At 42.1% G+C, this 15,609-nt stretch overlaps 1 protein-coding gene across 1 annotated transcript in view; it reads right to left on the reverse strand.

Moving 5' to 3' along the window:
* The window catches only part of DHX15 (DEAH-box helicase 15), a 98,094-nt gene that overhangs the window by 61,985 nt on the left and 20,500 nt on the right, over positions 1-15,609 (reverse strand). The window lies entirely within an intron of this gene.

The following is a 15,609-nucleotide window of genomic DNA, read 5'->3' on the forward strand; positions in this document are numbered from 1 at the left end:
CCAGGATCAATCCACCAGTCTCCCTCTTTGAATCCTCTTTAGCGACAAAATGCTTACAAATTTGAAAGAATTTTCAGTACTATTTTTAATCACCTTATCCTCTCTTTAGTATGTAAGAGACAGAAATAGTTACAAACGATAGTGGCACTATGGCTTGCCATCACAGTCTCACTTCCATAATGAGACATCCCTCAGCTCTGGGAGTGCTTGCCACTTGCACACAATCCTCATGTCAACCCTCTTCTGGAACTTCTGTGGCTAAAGAAACCTGCCATGCCCAGGGGCAGCCTGAATACATTCTACAGGTATAAAGGCCTGGCCTGTCTACGAACTCAGGACAACTGTGAGCTTCAGAGCATCTGAACCCTCTGTGGGATCAGCTGAAGCCTTTGTTATAATGGCATCTGATGTACCCCAAAGCAATTTGGCCAGTAACAATCCAGAGTTACCTCCAATCCCATAAGTTAAGGACACAGTCCCAAACAAGACTGAAGATGTCCCCACTCCAGACACCATTCATAAGTTCAGGGGTCTGCAGGCCACCAGCACTTCTGCCCGACTGACTACAAATTCAGAGTTTCTCACAACTCCATCATATTTGATAATTTACTAGAATAACTTACAAAACTCAGGAAAGCACTATACTTATGGTTGCTGTTTTATTATAAAGGAAACAAATCAGAGCTTTTGTGTCTGCTCCCCATGGAATTAGAACATGTGACCCTCACATCCATGTCCTCACAAACCAGGGTGTTCCAGTGAGCTTCAGTGTCTGCAGTTTTCACTGGGGTTTCATTATGTAGCCATGATTGATTGACTGAATCATTGGCTTCATGATTCAACTCAATTTTCAGCCTCCTTTGCCTGCTTAAAGGTCAAGAGATTGGGCTGATAACATGTGGCTCAAAGCTTCAGCCCTTTAATCACTTGGTTGCTCTTTCCGGGATGACCAGTCTCCATCCTGAGTTATCTCCTTAGCACTAATTCAGATGTGGTCCAAGGGCCCCGCATAAAGACAGTAACTCTCTTTAGGGAATAAAAGGAATACATAAACCTAAAGAGAATAAAGAGAATACATAAAGAGAATAAAGGGAATACAAAAACCGGGATACATAAACCAGGAAGTCACTGCATATTCCCTAAAGAGAGCAACAAAGATACTCTTACGACTTAGGAGGCCCCAAGGACTTAAAATGAACCAATCCCATGAATCAGGGAAAAAGGCCAGTCAAATTCATTGTTATGCAACAGCATTACAGTCAACTTTTCCTTATCTGATTCTACTTTTATCTTTTCTTTCCACTGATATTGATCCCAAGTATACTTCTTAATAAACTTCCTAAATGCTAATCTTTGCCTCAGAGTCTGGTTTTCATGGAAGCTGACCTAAAAGATTTGGTGCCAGAAGTGGTGCCAGAAGGAAAGCAGACATTATGATTGGATTTTGGAGTTGGTCACCCATTGCTGGTTGGCAATGAATCTGTGGTGGAGGTAGGACACAAGGAAGCAGGGCAGTTGTTAAAACTTTCACCATGTGGTGTACTGCAAAAGGCATGCAGCTCTCACATATGGGGGAACTAATAACTATAAGCTCCCTAGAATTTGATGGCTACTTGCTAAGTAGAATTAATATTTTGGGGAGAGATAATGAAAGGCTGGAAGTGATTTGTCTGCAATTCAAAACTAAGCATGAAAACCAGAAATCCTATGAGGGAGCATCTAAAAAAGTTTTCATTTCTTGCAGTGGGAAGGCAGAGAAAACTGAAAAGCAGTTCCAGGACTCAAACATAATAGTAGCAGAAAATTAAGTGGAAACTTCCAAAGAAGATTAAACTCTCCACTTAGGCAATTGCGATATACCAAGGTTATGACCCTGGATGGGAAAGAGTGGGACTCTGACACATGGGTGGGGACATTTGGGTAGATGTACTTGAAAAATTTTGAATCCCTAGATTCCCCTCAACCCACTGAGTCTGCCAAAGTATCCTACCTTTCCATATTAAAAGCTGATGTTCCTCTCTTATAAAATGATGCAGAGGTTTCCTCTGTGCAGAATAACATCTACCGCCCTTTTCAGGATACATAAACCAGGGAGTCACTGCATATGATATTCCAGGGACATCACTACATATAATAAAAGTGTATCATAAGCATCCATCTTTGGCTTAATTTGGTTGTTCAGATTGAGAACCTCCTTTGACGGTTGCCCATTTATTTTCTTCCAGATGCCTTATTTAATTTATTGTCTCCAAAACCTCTGTGAGTAAAGCTCCTTTGACTGCCATTTCTTACAGGGGGAAGGCAGAAAAAAAGTATATGATATAAGTATCACATGATACAAAGTCATATCACTACATATGATATTCCAAGGACATCTGATATGGTGTGGCTGTGTCCTAACCCAAATCTCATCTTGAATTGATGCTCCCATAATTTCCATGTATCATGGGATAAACCTGGTGGGGGGACAACTGAATGATGGGGGTGAGTCTTTCCCATTCTGTTCTAGTGATAGTGAATAAGTCTCAGGAGAGCTGATGGTTTTATAAAGGGGAGTTCCCCTGCATATGCTCTCTTGCCTGCCACCATGTAAGATGTGCCTTTGCTCCTCCTTTGCCTTCTGCCATGATTGTGAGGCACCCCCAGCCATGTGGAATTGTGAGTCCATTAAACCTCTTTCCTTTAAAAATTACTCAGTCTTAGGAATGTCTTTATTAGCAGCGTGGGAACAGACTAATACAACATCAGAGGACTCATAATATTGGCATGTAATCCTACTCAAAGAAGCTGTAGGGCCCAGCCAACAGGTACCAGCAGGAACTAGGAGAGTAGGCACAGGACCAAATTCTTTTTTTTTTTTTTTTTTTTTTTTTGAGACGGAGCTTACTCTTGTTGCCCCGTCTGGAGTGCAATGGTGTGATCTTGGATCACTGCAACCTCCACCTCCTGGGTTCAAGCGTTTCTCCTGCCTCAGCCTCCTGAGTAGCTGGGATTACAGGCATGCGTCACCATGCCCAGTTAATTTTGTATTTTTAGTAGAGACGGGATTTCTCCATGTTGGTCAGGCTGGTCTTGAACTCCCAACCTCAGGTGATCTGCCTGCCTCAGCCTCCCAAAGTGCTGAGATTACAGGCGAGAGCTACCACGTCTGGCCAACGACCGAATTCTGAAGGTTATGAATGGCAGGGTGGGGAAGGGGAGCATACAGTTACATAAGGGAGAATTTATCAAGTTGGTAATACTCTCCTAGCATGCAAGATTTAACACTCATGGAAGAATCCTGGGTGATAGTGTGAACACACTTAGCATGTCATCTAGAAGCACAGAGAAATCAATGGCTCACAGTACACCAGGTTACATAGAGATGCCAAAACTGCTTTGGTTTACATTGTAAGGAGGGACTAAATGGCTCAAAGAAGTGAGCATGCTAGAGTGAATATACTTATTTAAAAATGGAAAACCCAACAGATCAATATATTTCTTTTTTTTTTTTTTTTTTGAGACGGAGTCTCGCTCTGTCGCCCAGGCTGGAGTGCAGTGGCGCGATCTCGGCTCACTGCAAGCTCCACCTCCCGGGTTCCCGCCATTCTCCTGGCTCAGCCTCCCGAGTAGCTGGGACTACAGGCGCCCACAACCGCGCCCGGCTAATTTTTTGTATTTTTAGTAGAGACGGCGTTTCACCGTGGTCTCGATCTCCTGACCTTGTGATCCGCCCGCCTCGGCCTCCCAAAGTGCTAGGATTACAGGCGTGAGCCACCGCGCCCGGCAGATCAATATATTTCAAAGGAAACTTTAGAGAATATACCGCTTACCAAATCAGTAAGGAATGATCTGGTTAGAGAGGAAGCAGCATCACTCTAAGACTCAGCAGGGGTTCTCTCTGTAGTCCAGGGTGAAGGCAGAAGAAACCATTTCAAAACTGGGTTCACTGAGAGCAGCAGAGATGATAGAACCTTGTGACATTGAAGTGACATGATGGCATTCAAACTTCAAAAGCCAAATGGACACTGCAAGGCAAGAGTGGCAGTTCAAGGGGCTTTACCCACAGATGTTTTGGAGATGACAAATAAGCCATCTGGAGCAAAATAAATGGGCAACCATCAAAGAAAGTCTTCAATCTGAACAACCAAATTAAACCAAGAATGGATGATCAAGAGGTTAAAGGCTGATGTTGTGATACAAAGTCATGATCACAAGCCCAGTTTCTGGACTTGAACCAGTGTTTGGACCTAGAATATATTTAATTGGAGGGAGAGGGACTGTCTGTAGAAGAAAGAACTCTGCAGCATCAGAACAAGTGTACACAGTAATAATTCCCCAAGTCCTTCCCTCAGGTGATCCATAGCCATTTACTTAGATAGCCATACACTGGGGAAAAGGGAATATCCAAATATTTCAAGGACATCATGGACACAGTGTGTAAAATGACATTGATACCAAGAGACTCAGAGTTTCATTATTGGCGCTTTCTTAGCATGGAGATATATGGAAGTCAAGACTGGATGTCTGGCCCAGGTAAATCTACAGCGTTCTCAAACTACTTGCCATGCCCCAAGTATACAAACATACACATAGAATATACATCCTTAGTAGTTTGTGCAACCCCGATATTAAATTCTGGATCTGTAAGGGGTAAGAGCTATCATATTGGGGAATTCCAAGTGGAAGTTTAGGAAATTGCACACACTTCCCATCCCCTGAAAACTCAGCCAAGATACTAAATAAAAAACAGCCCAGGATGGAATTACCAGTTTCAGCTCTGGCATGTAAAGAGCTTGGAAGTTACTGCTCCTATTCTTACAAGAAGAAAAGCTGAACAAACTGAAAACCAATGGCTTTTCTTAGAGCCATTAGAGAACCAGGTTGCAGGGTAAATTACCATGCTGACATCTGAAGAGACATGCAAGTTCAAAGAGTCACAGCAGAGATCTGCTTACTTTGAGCAGGAGCAACCAGAACCATAAATTGGTAGAAACACTTAAGTGGTTACTTTGACAAATTTCTAGAGGCCGAGTATGAACTGTCTAGATGATGAGAAACTCCTGGGTATTTTAATGTTAGAGAGACCCCCAGACTTTAATGGGTTTTCCTCCAGAAACCCACTCAGTTTGCACAATGAAAAGCCAAGAAAGATGCCCCCGTGGCTCGGGCAGAGAAGGAGGAAGTGTAACCATTGTGAAGCATGCCCAGAACATTGTCCACATAGAATAGAAGTCCTACTTTCCAGGGAAAAGACTTTATGGGAGCCTTATCCCAACTTGGAAACAGGCGTTTCACCTACACCCAGCCCACTAGCCTTTTTGTCTACCTAAGGAAATTTTAAAAAGCTAACAAACATTTGTGAAGGTCACAGCTCAGGGACATAGGCCTATTAAAAGACTAAGATTTAATTACAGGATTACAAAACAGCCCAGGCACAATGCCTCACACCTATAATTCCAGCACTTTGGAAAGCCAAGATGAGCACATCACTTGAGCCAAGGAGTTCAAGAGCAGCCTGGGCAACACGGTGAAACCCCATCGCTACAAAAAATACAAAAATTAGCCGGCATGGTGGCAGGCGCCTGTAGTTCCAGCTACTCAGCAGAGAAGCAGGGGTGGGTGTGAGCACTGAGGCAGGAGAATTGCTTAAGCCCAGGAGACAGAGGATGCAGTCAGCCGAGATTGCACCGCAGCACTCCAGCCTGGGTGACAGTGAGACCCTGTCTCAAAAAAAAAAAAAAAAAAAAAATTACAAAACACTTTCCCTTCCCACTCCTTTCTACCACACCAACATAACTCTAGTATAATAGCAGTGGATTGCAGCTGGAAAAGCTCCAAGACACAGACTCTAACTGAGGAAGGGTTCTCAGAGAATCCCAAAATCAACAGGGTAGACTAGAGAACACTAACGGAATTTGAAACCTCTAGCCCCTCTAGCTATAGCAAACATTAAACACAGTCCAACTTCTAGCCAGATTAACATAAAACTTAACATTAAATGTCTATTTACTTCAGTTTGTATTACCCAATGCATCACACCAGATTTCAATAAAAAATTGCAAGGCATACTAAAAGACAAGAGGAAACATAGTCTGAAGAGACAAAGCAAGCATTGGAATCAGACTGAGATACGACATAGATTTTGGAGTTATCAGACAGGAAATTTAAAATAACTATGATTAATGTGTTAAGGACTCTGATGAAAAAAGTAGACAACATGCAAGAGCAAATGGGCAATATAAGATAGATGAAAGAATAATAAAGAAATGCTAGGAATAAAAAATATTATAATATAAATGAAGATTGCCTTTGATGGGCTCATTAATAGATTGGACATGGCCAAGGAAAGAACCCATGAGCTTGAAAATAGTTCAACAGAAACTTCTCAAACTGATATGCAAAGAGAAGAAATAATTGAAACCAGAACAGAACATACAAGAACTTTGGGACATTTCAAAAGTGTAACTATGTGTAATTGGTACCAGAAGAAGAAGAAAGACAAAACAGAGCAGAAGAAATATTTGAAATAATAATGGTAAAAAAATTTTCAAAGTTAATGACAGACATACAACCACAATCCAGGAAGCTGAAGATAGATCAAACAGGATAAATACCAAAACGCATATGACTAGGCATATCATACTCAAACTGCAACAAAGCAAAGACAAAGAGAAAATATTTAAAGAAGTGAGAGAAAAAAATTTTTACCTACGTAGGAACAAGGATAATAATCACAGTGGACTTCTCATCAGAAACCTGCCAGGCGTAGTGACTCACGCCTATAATTCCAGCACTTTGGGAGGCTGAGGGTTGGGGACCACTTGAGCCCTCCATGGTAGTTCAAGAGCAGCTTGGGCAACATAGCGAGACCCCATCTCTACATGAAAAAAAAAAAAAAAGAAAGAAAAGAAAAGAAAGAAACCAACCAAGCAAGAAAAGAATGTAGTCTCTTTTCTTGGTGCATTTAAAATGCACCAAGCTATAATTTTAGGTACAGAAAAATTATCCTTCAAAAGTGAAAGAGAAATTTTTTAGTCAACAAAAAATGAGAGAATTCATTGCAAGCAGAACTGCATGCAAAGAATATTAAAAGAAGTTCTTCAAGGAAAAAGAAATGACATAAGTCAGAAACTTAGACCTACATAAAGGGAGAGCATTGGAGAAGGAATAAATGAAGGTAAAATAAAATCTTTTATTTTTTCATTCTTAATTGATCTGACAGATAACAGTTTGTTTAAAGTAAGAGTAACAATGTCTTGGGAGATTAGAGCATAGAGACAAGTGAAATGAATGGCACCAATGTAATGAGGGATGGGAGGAAGTGGAGTTGTTCTGTTGTTGTAAGTTACCTCCACTACACGTGGAGCAGTATAATGTTATTTGAGGATGGAGGAAGAGTAGGTTAAAATGTATATTGAAAACTCTAGGAGGTCAGGTTGGGGAAGATGGTGGAGCAGGAAGCACAAGTAATCTGTCTGTCCATGCAGGCAACAATTGCACTGGCAGGATCTGTCTTACTAACTACTTCCTGGAGTCTATTGAAGGCTTGAAACTTCTAGAGGAAGGTTTGGAATGTAAGTTGTGGTTAATTTCTGTCAATTTCAGCACTTAGCACAGTAGCAACTATCTATCCCTCACTGCACATCTGCAAGGCAGGCAGCAGTGCATAGGTTCCTGAAATAGCTTACAGTTTGGGGGATTGAGCAAAAAGGAATTAGTCCTTCAAATATCAGTACTCTGTGCTCTATCGCTGAATGTCAATGTTTTTTTGTTTTTCGTTTTTTGGGGTTTTTTTGACAGAGTCTCACTCTGTCATCCAGGCTGGAGTGCATTGGTGCGATCTCAGCTCACTGCAGCCTCCGCCTCCTAGGTTCAAGTGATTCTCCTGCCTTAGCCTCCGGAGTAGCTGGGATTACAGGCGCCTGCCACCACACCTGACTAATTTTTGTATTTTTAGTAGAGATGGAGTTTCACCATGTTGGCCCAGGCTGGTCTTGAACTGCTGGCCTCAAGTGATCCATCTAGAAAGTGCCAGGATTACAGGCGTCAGCCACCAGGCCTGGCCCTGAATGTCACTTCTGAACACAAAAGTTCAGAGAGCTACAAAGAGGTGAGTGGCCATTATTGTTGCACCTACCCCCATTTGTTGCAAACTCCTCCAGCTCAAGTGACTCTGGGGAATTTAAAAAGACAGCACCTTTCCCTCCCTACTTCATTTTTTTCTTTTTCTCTCTTCTGGACCCAGAGATAAAAAAACAATGACATTAAAAACAACACATATAAGAAAAAATAGAAAGTGACTAAACATGCCCAGGGTAAGGCCCAGAAAAGACCTGAGAAGACTTTAAGTTTACACCTCAGGTTGACTCTTGGCCCAGAGGCAAACTACAATAATTAAAAATAAATAAACAAAAACAATAAGAAAAACCAGCAAACCCTGGGAACAAGGAGAATCTGATTTCCAGAGTTATCACATTATTGAATTCAAATGTTTGGTTTTCAACGACAAAAAAAAAAAAATCATGAAGCATATAAGGAAACAGGAAAATATGGCCTAGTCAAAGGAAAAACGGTAAACAGAAACTGTCCCTGAAACAGACTTGATGGCGGATCTACTAAATTGTCTTAAACATGCCAAAAAAAAAAAAAAAACCTAAAAGAAAAGATGAAGAAAGTCAAAAGTAGTGTATGAACAAAATGGAAATACCAATAAAAAGGTAGAAGAGCTAAAAAGAAACCTAAAAGAGAGTCTGGAGCTGAAAAACCCAGTAACTAAAATGAAAATTTCACTGGAAGTATTCAAAGGGAGATTTGAACAAGTAGAAGAATGAATTAGCAAATTTGAAGATTAAATAATGGAAATTATTGAATCTGAGAAATAGAAAGAAAAACAACTTAAGAAAAGTAAACAGATCCTAAGAGACTTATGGGACACCATTGTGGCAGGCCAGGTTTCCATTAGCAACCAGAACAGTTTCCACTAACTGTTTACTATAATTATGATGAAGTCATAAGTTAAACATTAAAGAACTGGAGAAACTGGGGCCTGAGTATTAGGGCTGAAGTAAGAAAACAAACCCATTAAGATCCAGCCTGGGTTTTCTCAGACCCTAAAGTCTGGTTGAATAATAAAAGCATTCTTACACATACACCTTGTACCAGGGCCCACTTAAGATTAAGAAACTTTCAGCTGGGCGCGGTGGCTCACGCCCGTGGTCCTAGCACTTTGGGAGGCCAAGGCAGACGGATCACTTGAGATCAGGAATTCAAGACCAGCCCTGCCAACATGGTGAAACCCATCTCTACTAAAAATACAAAAATTAGCCGGGTGTGGTGGCACGTGCCTGTAATCCCAGCTACTCGGGAGGCTGAGGCAGGAGAATCGCTTGAACCCAGGAGGCAGAGGTTACAGTGAGCTGAGTGCACCATTGCACTCTAGCCTGAGAGACAAGAGCGTAACTCCATCTCAAACAAACAAACAAACAAAAACAGATTAAGAAACTTTCCAAGACTTCAGAGAAAGCTTCCCAGACCCTAGACCCTAGTTAAAGATTAGATACAGAGTGAATGAAACACTTCTGCTTGTAGATACGATTCCACATGTAGCATGGAGCTTAAAATATGTATCAGCAGTAGAAAAAAACTTGTAACTTTGAGTCGGTCTGGTGAGTTACTCTGACCTTCTCCCTGTAACTAGTTGCAGAAATAAACTCCCTTCTTTCTCAGCCTGTCTGCATCTTGTTATTGGATCATAGAAATGAGCAGCCAGAACTTGTTCTGTCCAGGAACAAATCTGGCGACTCCACAGGGATGGATCTGTGCTCAGTGGCCGGTGGCTTGTAAGTCAACAGTCTTCGGGAGACTCCCAACAGCTGCCAGGTAAGGTTTGTCCTGGGGAGTCTCCCAAGGACCTTCTGGGATGCAAAGACCCCCTGTCTCTCTATTACTGGGGAACAACAGAGGCTGGGAGTGGAGCTGCTCAAAGGGTTAAGTAAAACCTGATCGAAAGCCAGGAGTCTATTGTTTTCTCTATTTGAGCTCATGTAGCCATTTTTTTCAGTACTGTTGAGGAAACAATAGGACTCCTTTGTATACCGGTCATGGTTAATACTGAGTGTCAACTTGATTGGATTGAAGGATACAGAGTATTGATTCTGTGTGTGTCTATGAGGGTATTGCCAAAGGAGATTAGCATTTGAGTCAGTGGGCTGGGAAAAGCAGACCCACCCTTAATCTGGGTGGGCACAATCTAATCAGCTGCCAGCGAGGCTAGAATACAAGCAGGCAGGAAAATGTGAAAAGAGAAAACTGGCCTAGCCTCCCAGTCTACATCTTTCTCCTGTGCTGGATGCTTCCTTCCTGTGAACATCGGACTTCAAGTTCTTCAGTTTTGGAACTCAGACTGGCTCTCCTTGCTCCTCAGCCTGCAGATAGCCTATTGTGGGATCTTGTGATCGTGTGAGTTAATACTTAATAAACTCCCCTTTATACACACACACACACACACACACACACACACACACATACACACACATATATATATTCCATGAGTTCTGTCCCTCTAGAGAACCCTAATTAATACACCTACTTTACAAAGTTAGAGGACCTATTTGCATTTGTTCGTGGAAATTCATTCGTTCTGTTGGTCTGATATGAAGTTTAGAGTACTCAGTATGGGCAACACTGCGTCTATCCTTACAAATAGTCCTCCCGGAAGGGTTTTGTCCCATTGGAAGCACATTGGTTATCCACCAGTGACAAGAAGAGTTAATCTTCTGTTTTAACACATCTTGGCCAATGTATGTTTTGGGGTCTGAGAAATGGTAGCCAGTTTTTGGATCTTTAAAATTTTCATACCATTTATCAATTAGAATTGTTCTGCCAGAGGTCAGGCAAATGAGGTGAAATACCTTATTTCCAGGCATTAGTGATGCTATAGAAAAGGGAAAAAAGCTAATGGTGCAATGCACTGCTAAGTCTGTCCTGACTCACAAGGGGAGGAAGAGAAAAACCTCTGAAACCCAACTTAGTGAATAGTTAATGAATACCCAAACCCCACAGTGGTTACTGCCGCAGCTCAGGAAAGAGAGGGAATGCTGCCCCTAGAGTACAGGAAGGCAGCAGGGCTACTGTCTCCCTCTAAGACTAGGCAAGGTACTAATTTTGGCCAGGAAGTCACTGAGTCTGGAGCAGGGCAGTTCCCACTATAATAATATTCAGTAGGAGTCAATCAGCAAGGAGCTCCAGCCAACATTATTGAACCTGTAATACCACTGTATTTGCTACCCAGTGCCCACCTGGGCAGATGTGCAGGCTCTCCTAAACATTATGCTCGCTGCAGATGAGTGGCAGCTGGTTTTAAATAAAGCGAAGGAAGAGGCGCAATGACTTCATGATGAAAATTCAGACAACACAGATCCTGATGGGGCAATTCCCCACAGGGACCCTAACGGGGATATTGTAGAGGACATACATCCCACTGTAGCTAACCCATATACTACGTTCATTTCTCTTCCTGGAGATTATAATGGTTCACAGTGCTGGATTTAAAAGATGCTTTCTTTTGCATACCCATAGACACAGAAAGTCAACTGTAGTTTGCCTTTGAATGGGCAGATCTTGAAGTCGCAACGTGGTTTCAGTATCATTGGACTGTGCTCCCACCGGGATTTAAAAACTCTCCAAATATATTTGGGGAAGCCTTGGCTTGAAATTTAAAGAATTTAAAATTGGAAAATGGTGTGTTGTTACAATAGGTGGGTGATTTACTAATACCTAGCCTCCCTGAATGGGAATGTCAGAATAATACCATTAAAACTCTGAACCACCTAGCAACCTGTGGGTATAAGGTTTCAAGCAAAAAGGCTCAAATATGCCAACAAACTGTGGCATACTTAGGTTTTCTCTTACAGAAGGGAACCAGAGCTCTAACAGTGGAAAGGTAAAATGCAGTTGCTTCCATTGCAGCACCCACTACCAGAAGGTAGCTGAAAGAATTTCTAGGCATGGCCGGGTTTTGTTAGATCTGGATTCCTAACTATGAACTACCAATGAAGCCACTATACAGTCTGTTAAGGGAGCTAACAATGATGCCTTTGACTGTGAGCGAAACACCAGCACCCATTTGGACAACTGAAATGTAAGTTAACCTCTACCCTATTCCTGGGGATCCCAAATCCTCATAAGCCTTTCAATTGTACATGCATGAGAGACTGGGTCTAGCACTTAGGATCCTTACACAGAAATTAGGAGAAATATTGCAATCAGTAGGCTCAGTTTCCTAAACAACTGAATAATGTAGCCAAAGACTGGCCCTGTTCAAGGGGGGTCACTGCCACCTGCCTACTATTAAAGGAGGCTGAAAGGTTGACTTTGGGGATAGCCTGTCACTGTCTATGTGCCTCACCAAGTACCAGTGTTACTAGAACAAAAGGGAGGCTACTGGCTGATAGTGGGCAGATTGAGCAAATACCAGGCCACACTCCTAGCTGAACCCACAGTAAAATTGCAGATTACCAGAGCCTTGAACCCAGCTACTTTACTTCCCTCTACCGAAGAGCCAAAAGAACTTATGCAAAATGTTTACAAATTATTGACTAAGGTGTTTTCCAGTCACCCTAATTTAAAGGACACAGCCCTGCCATATGCACACTGGACATTGTTCATAGATGGGAGCAGCCTGGTAACCAACAGAAAAAGAAATGCTATACATGTCATGGTAACATTTTCAGAGGTCACAGAAGCCAGGACTTTACCACTAGGAACCTCTGCACAGAAGGCAGAACTGATTGCCCTTATGACAGCCCTACACTTGTACCAAGTAAACAAGGCACTTGGAATAAATTGGCAACTCAGCATGGAGACCACAGTCTTCTGGACAGACTGAAAGGAAAATCCAACACTAAAAACAGTTATTGCCAAACCGTGCCAGGAAACTCAACCAAAATGAATTCAGGTACTCGGCATTGCATTGCTCTGGGTAAGAATGACCTCCCCAGATGTGGGATTAGGTTAAGTCCTATGAAATGATATATGAGAGACCCTTTACTGCTAATCCATCTTGGGTTACTAGGGTGCCCCTTAATAAAAAGTCAACCATTAAACATTGTGTTACTCACTTGGGACACATTCTTAACGTTTTGCATAAGCTTGCTTTCAACAACAGCATTATGAACTCAGCAGAGCCACACCACTCATTCCAGTCCTGTGATCAAGTACTGCTAAAGAACAGATGGGAACGGGCCCAACCCGGCAGCTACAGGAGAAAAGGAAAGGGCCCTACTGGTGCTGCTAACCACCAGTTCAGCACTGAAACTGGCGGGCATCAAGCCATGGGTCCACTACACACGGTAAAGAAGTTCCTGCCAAAAGAAACGTTCGCAACAGAGGACCCCAAGATAGCCAAATGGGAGGCAGAACCCCTTGAAGGCCTAAGATTTCTGTTCAAAAAATGATAAGATTTTTCTTTATAGTATTTTTTCTTACTTCATCTTTTGTTGTTTCTTTCTGTACTCCTAACCTATTCCTACAATGGTGTATTAGTTCGGACTCACACTGCTATAAAGATACTACCTGAGACTAGGTAATTTATAAAGGAAAGATGTTTAACTGACTCACAGTTCTGTATGGCTGGGGAGGCCTCGGGAAACTTACAATCACGGCGGAAGGTGAAGGGGAAGCAAGCATGTTCTTCACAAGGTGGCAGGAGAAAGAGAGAGAGCAATTCCCACACTTTAAAACCATCGGCTCTTGTGAGAACTCACTCACCATCATGAAAACAGCATGGAGAAAATCACCCCCACGATCTAATCACCTCCCATCAGGTCCCTCTCTTGACACATGGTGATTTCAATTGGAGATGAGATTTGGGTGAGGACACTGAGCCAAACCATATCAAACGGGCATAAGACTATGCAAATAGGTTACAGCAAGACTCATGCTGGGTCTGTGGTCTATTACCCCTCTCTAGCACCAAGGCACTGCTTTGGTGGGTCTCCCCCATACAATGAAAAGATTAGGTTTCTTTATAGATCTTAAACAATGAACAGGTTGCAGGTGACTGGGGTAACTAGAAAAAATATTTCAGAATGGCCTATAAAGAAAACTTCAAATGATCACAGGTTCCTCCTTGAGCTGCAGTTAAAACCGATTCCTGATAACTCAGGAAACACTGTTTTAGCTTTTAAGGATATGCACCAACAGATCAAGGCAATCTCTAGTCCTGCACTGTCTCTCAATGAACTGATAGCATCTTGGTTTGATGGGGGACCTTCCTGTGGCAGAAGATTCTTGTTGTCTTAGGTGTCCTCCTCCTGGGCATAAGTATAACATTATGTTGTGGACTATATTTTTTGTTTGTTTGTTTGTTTGTTTTTGAGATGGAGTCTCGCTCTGTTGCCCAGGCTGGAGTACAGTGGCATGATCTCGGCTCACTGCAAGCTCCGCCTCCTGGGTTCACACCATTTTCCTGACTCAGCCTCCTGAGTAACTGGGACTACGGGAACCTGCCACCACACCTGGCTAATTTTTTCTATTTTTAGTAGAGATGGGGTTTCACCATGTTAGCCAGGATGGTCTCGCTCTCCTGACCTGGTGATTTGCCCGCCTTGGCCTCCAAAAGTACTGGGATTACAGGCGTGAGCCACTGTGCCTGGCCATTGTGGACTATATTGTTATTGTATGCTGTTCCAAAGCATTCCTTGAGCTCATAAGATCATGTTTCAACAAGCACTGCCTTTGAGTCCCCGAAGCTGAGAACATTACTGATGCCAAATAAACATCTTCTATTCCAGTGCCCCTGACAATGACCCTGTCCAGCAGGAAGTAGCCAGAGAGAATACATTGCTCACTTTCTCTTAGTTTGTCACATCATAGTTTGCACTCTTGTACTCATCTTTTAACAAATCAGTGCTTGGGAAATTAACTAACATGATAGAAATCATGTAAAAATTGACAGTGGGGATTGTGGTGAGCTAGGTTTCCATTAGCAACCTTTACTATAATTTTGATGAGTGCACAAGTTAAACATGAACTTATCTTAATATTAACTTCCTCCATACTATGTGTGGAATTGCAACTACAAACAGAAGTGCTTCATTCAATCTATATCTAATCTTTAACTACGGTCGCAGGTCTGGAAAGCTTTCTCTAGAGTCTTGGAAAGTTTCTTAATCTTAAGTGGGTCCTAGTGCGAGGTGTATGTGTAAGAATGCTATTATTATTCTTTAGGGTCTCAGAAAACCCAGGCAGGGTCTTAATGGGTTTGTTTTCTCATTCCAGCCTCATACTGAGGCGCCAGTTTCTCTAGTTCTTTAATGTTTAACTTCAGCATTCATCAAAACTCTAGTAAAGGGTTAGTGGCAACTTACTGTTCTTGTTGCTAATGGAAACCTGGTCTGCCTGCTACACCATCGAGTGGACCAATATACACATTATGGGAGTTCCAGAAGGAGAAGAGAGAAAGAAAAGGGAAGAGAGAATATTTCAAGGAATAAAATCTGTAAACTTCCCAAACTGTACTTCGTGAAAGTCTCTTCATCAAAAGACATTATCAACAGATTAAAAAGGCAACCTACAGAATGGGAGTAAATATTCACAAATCATAGCTCTGATAGGGGATTAATATCC

The sequence above is a fragment of the Macaca fascicularis genome, chromosome 5 (genome assembly GCF_037993035.2).
Source record: "Macaca fascicularis isolate 582-1 chromosome 5, T2T-MFA8v1.1".
In the NCBI taxonomy this organism is placed as follows: Eukaryota; Metazoa; Chordata; class Mammalia; order Primates; family Cercopithecidae; genus Macaca; species Macaca fascicularis.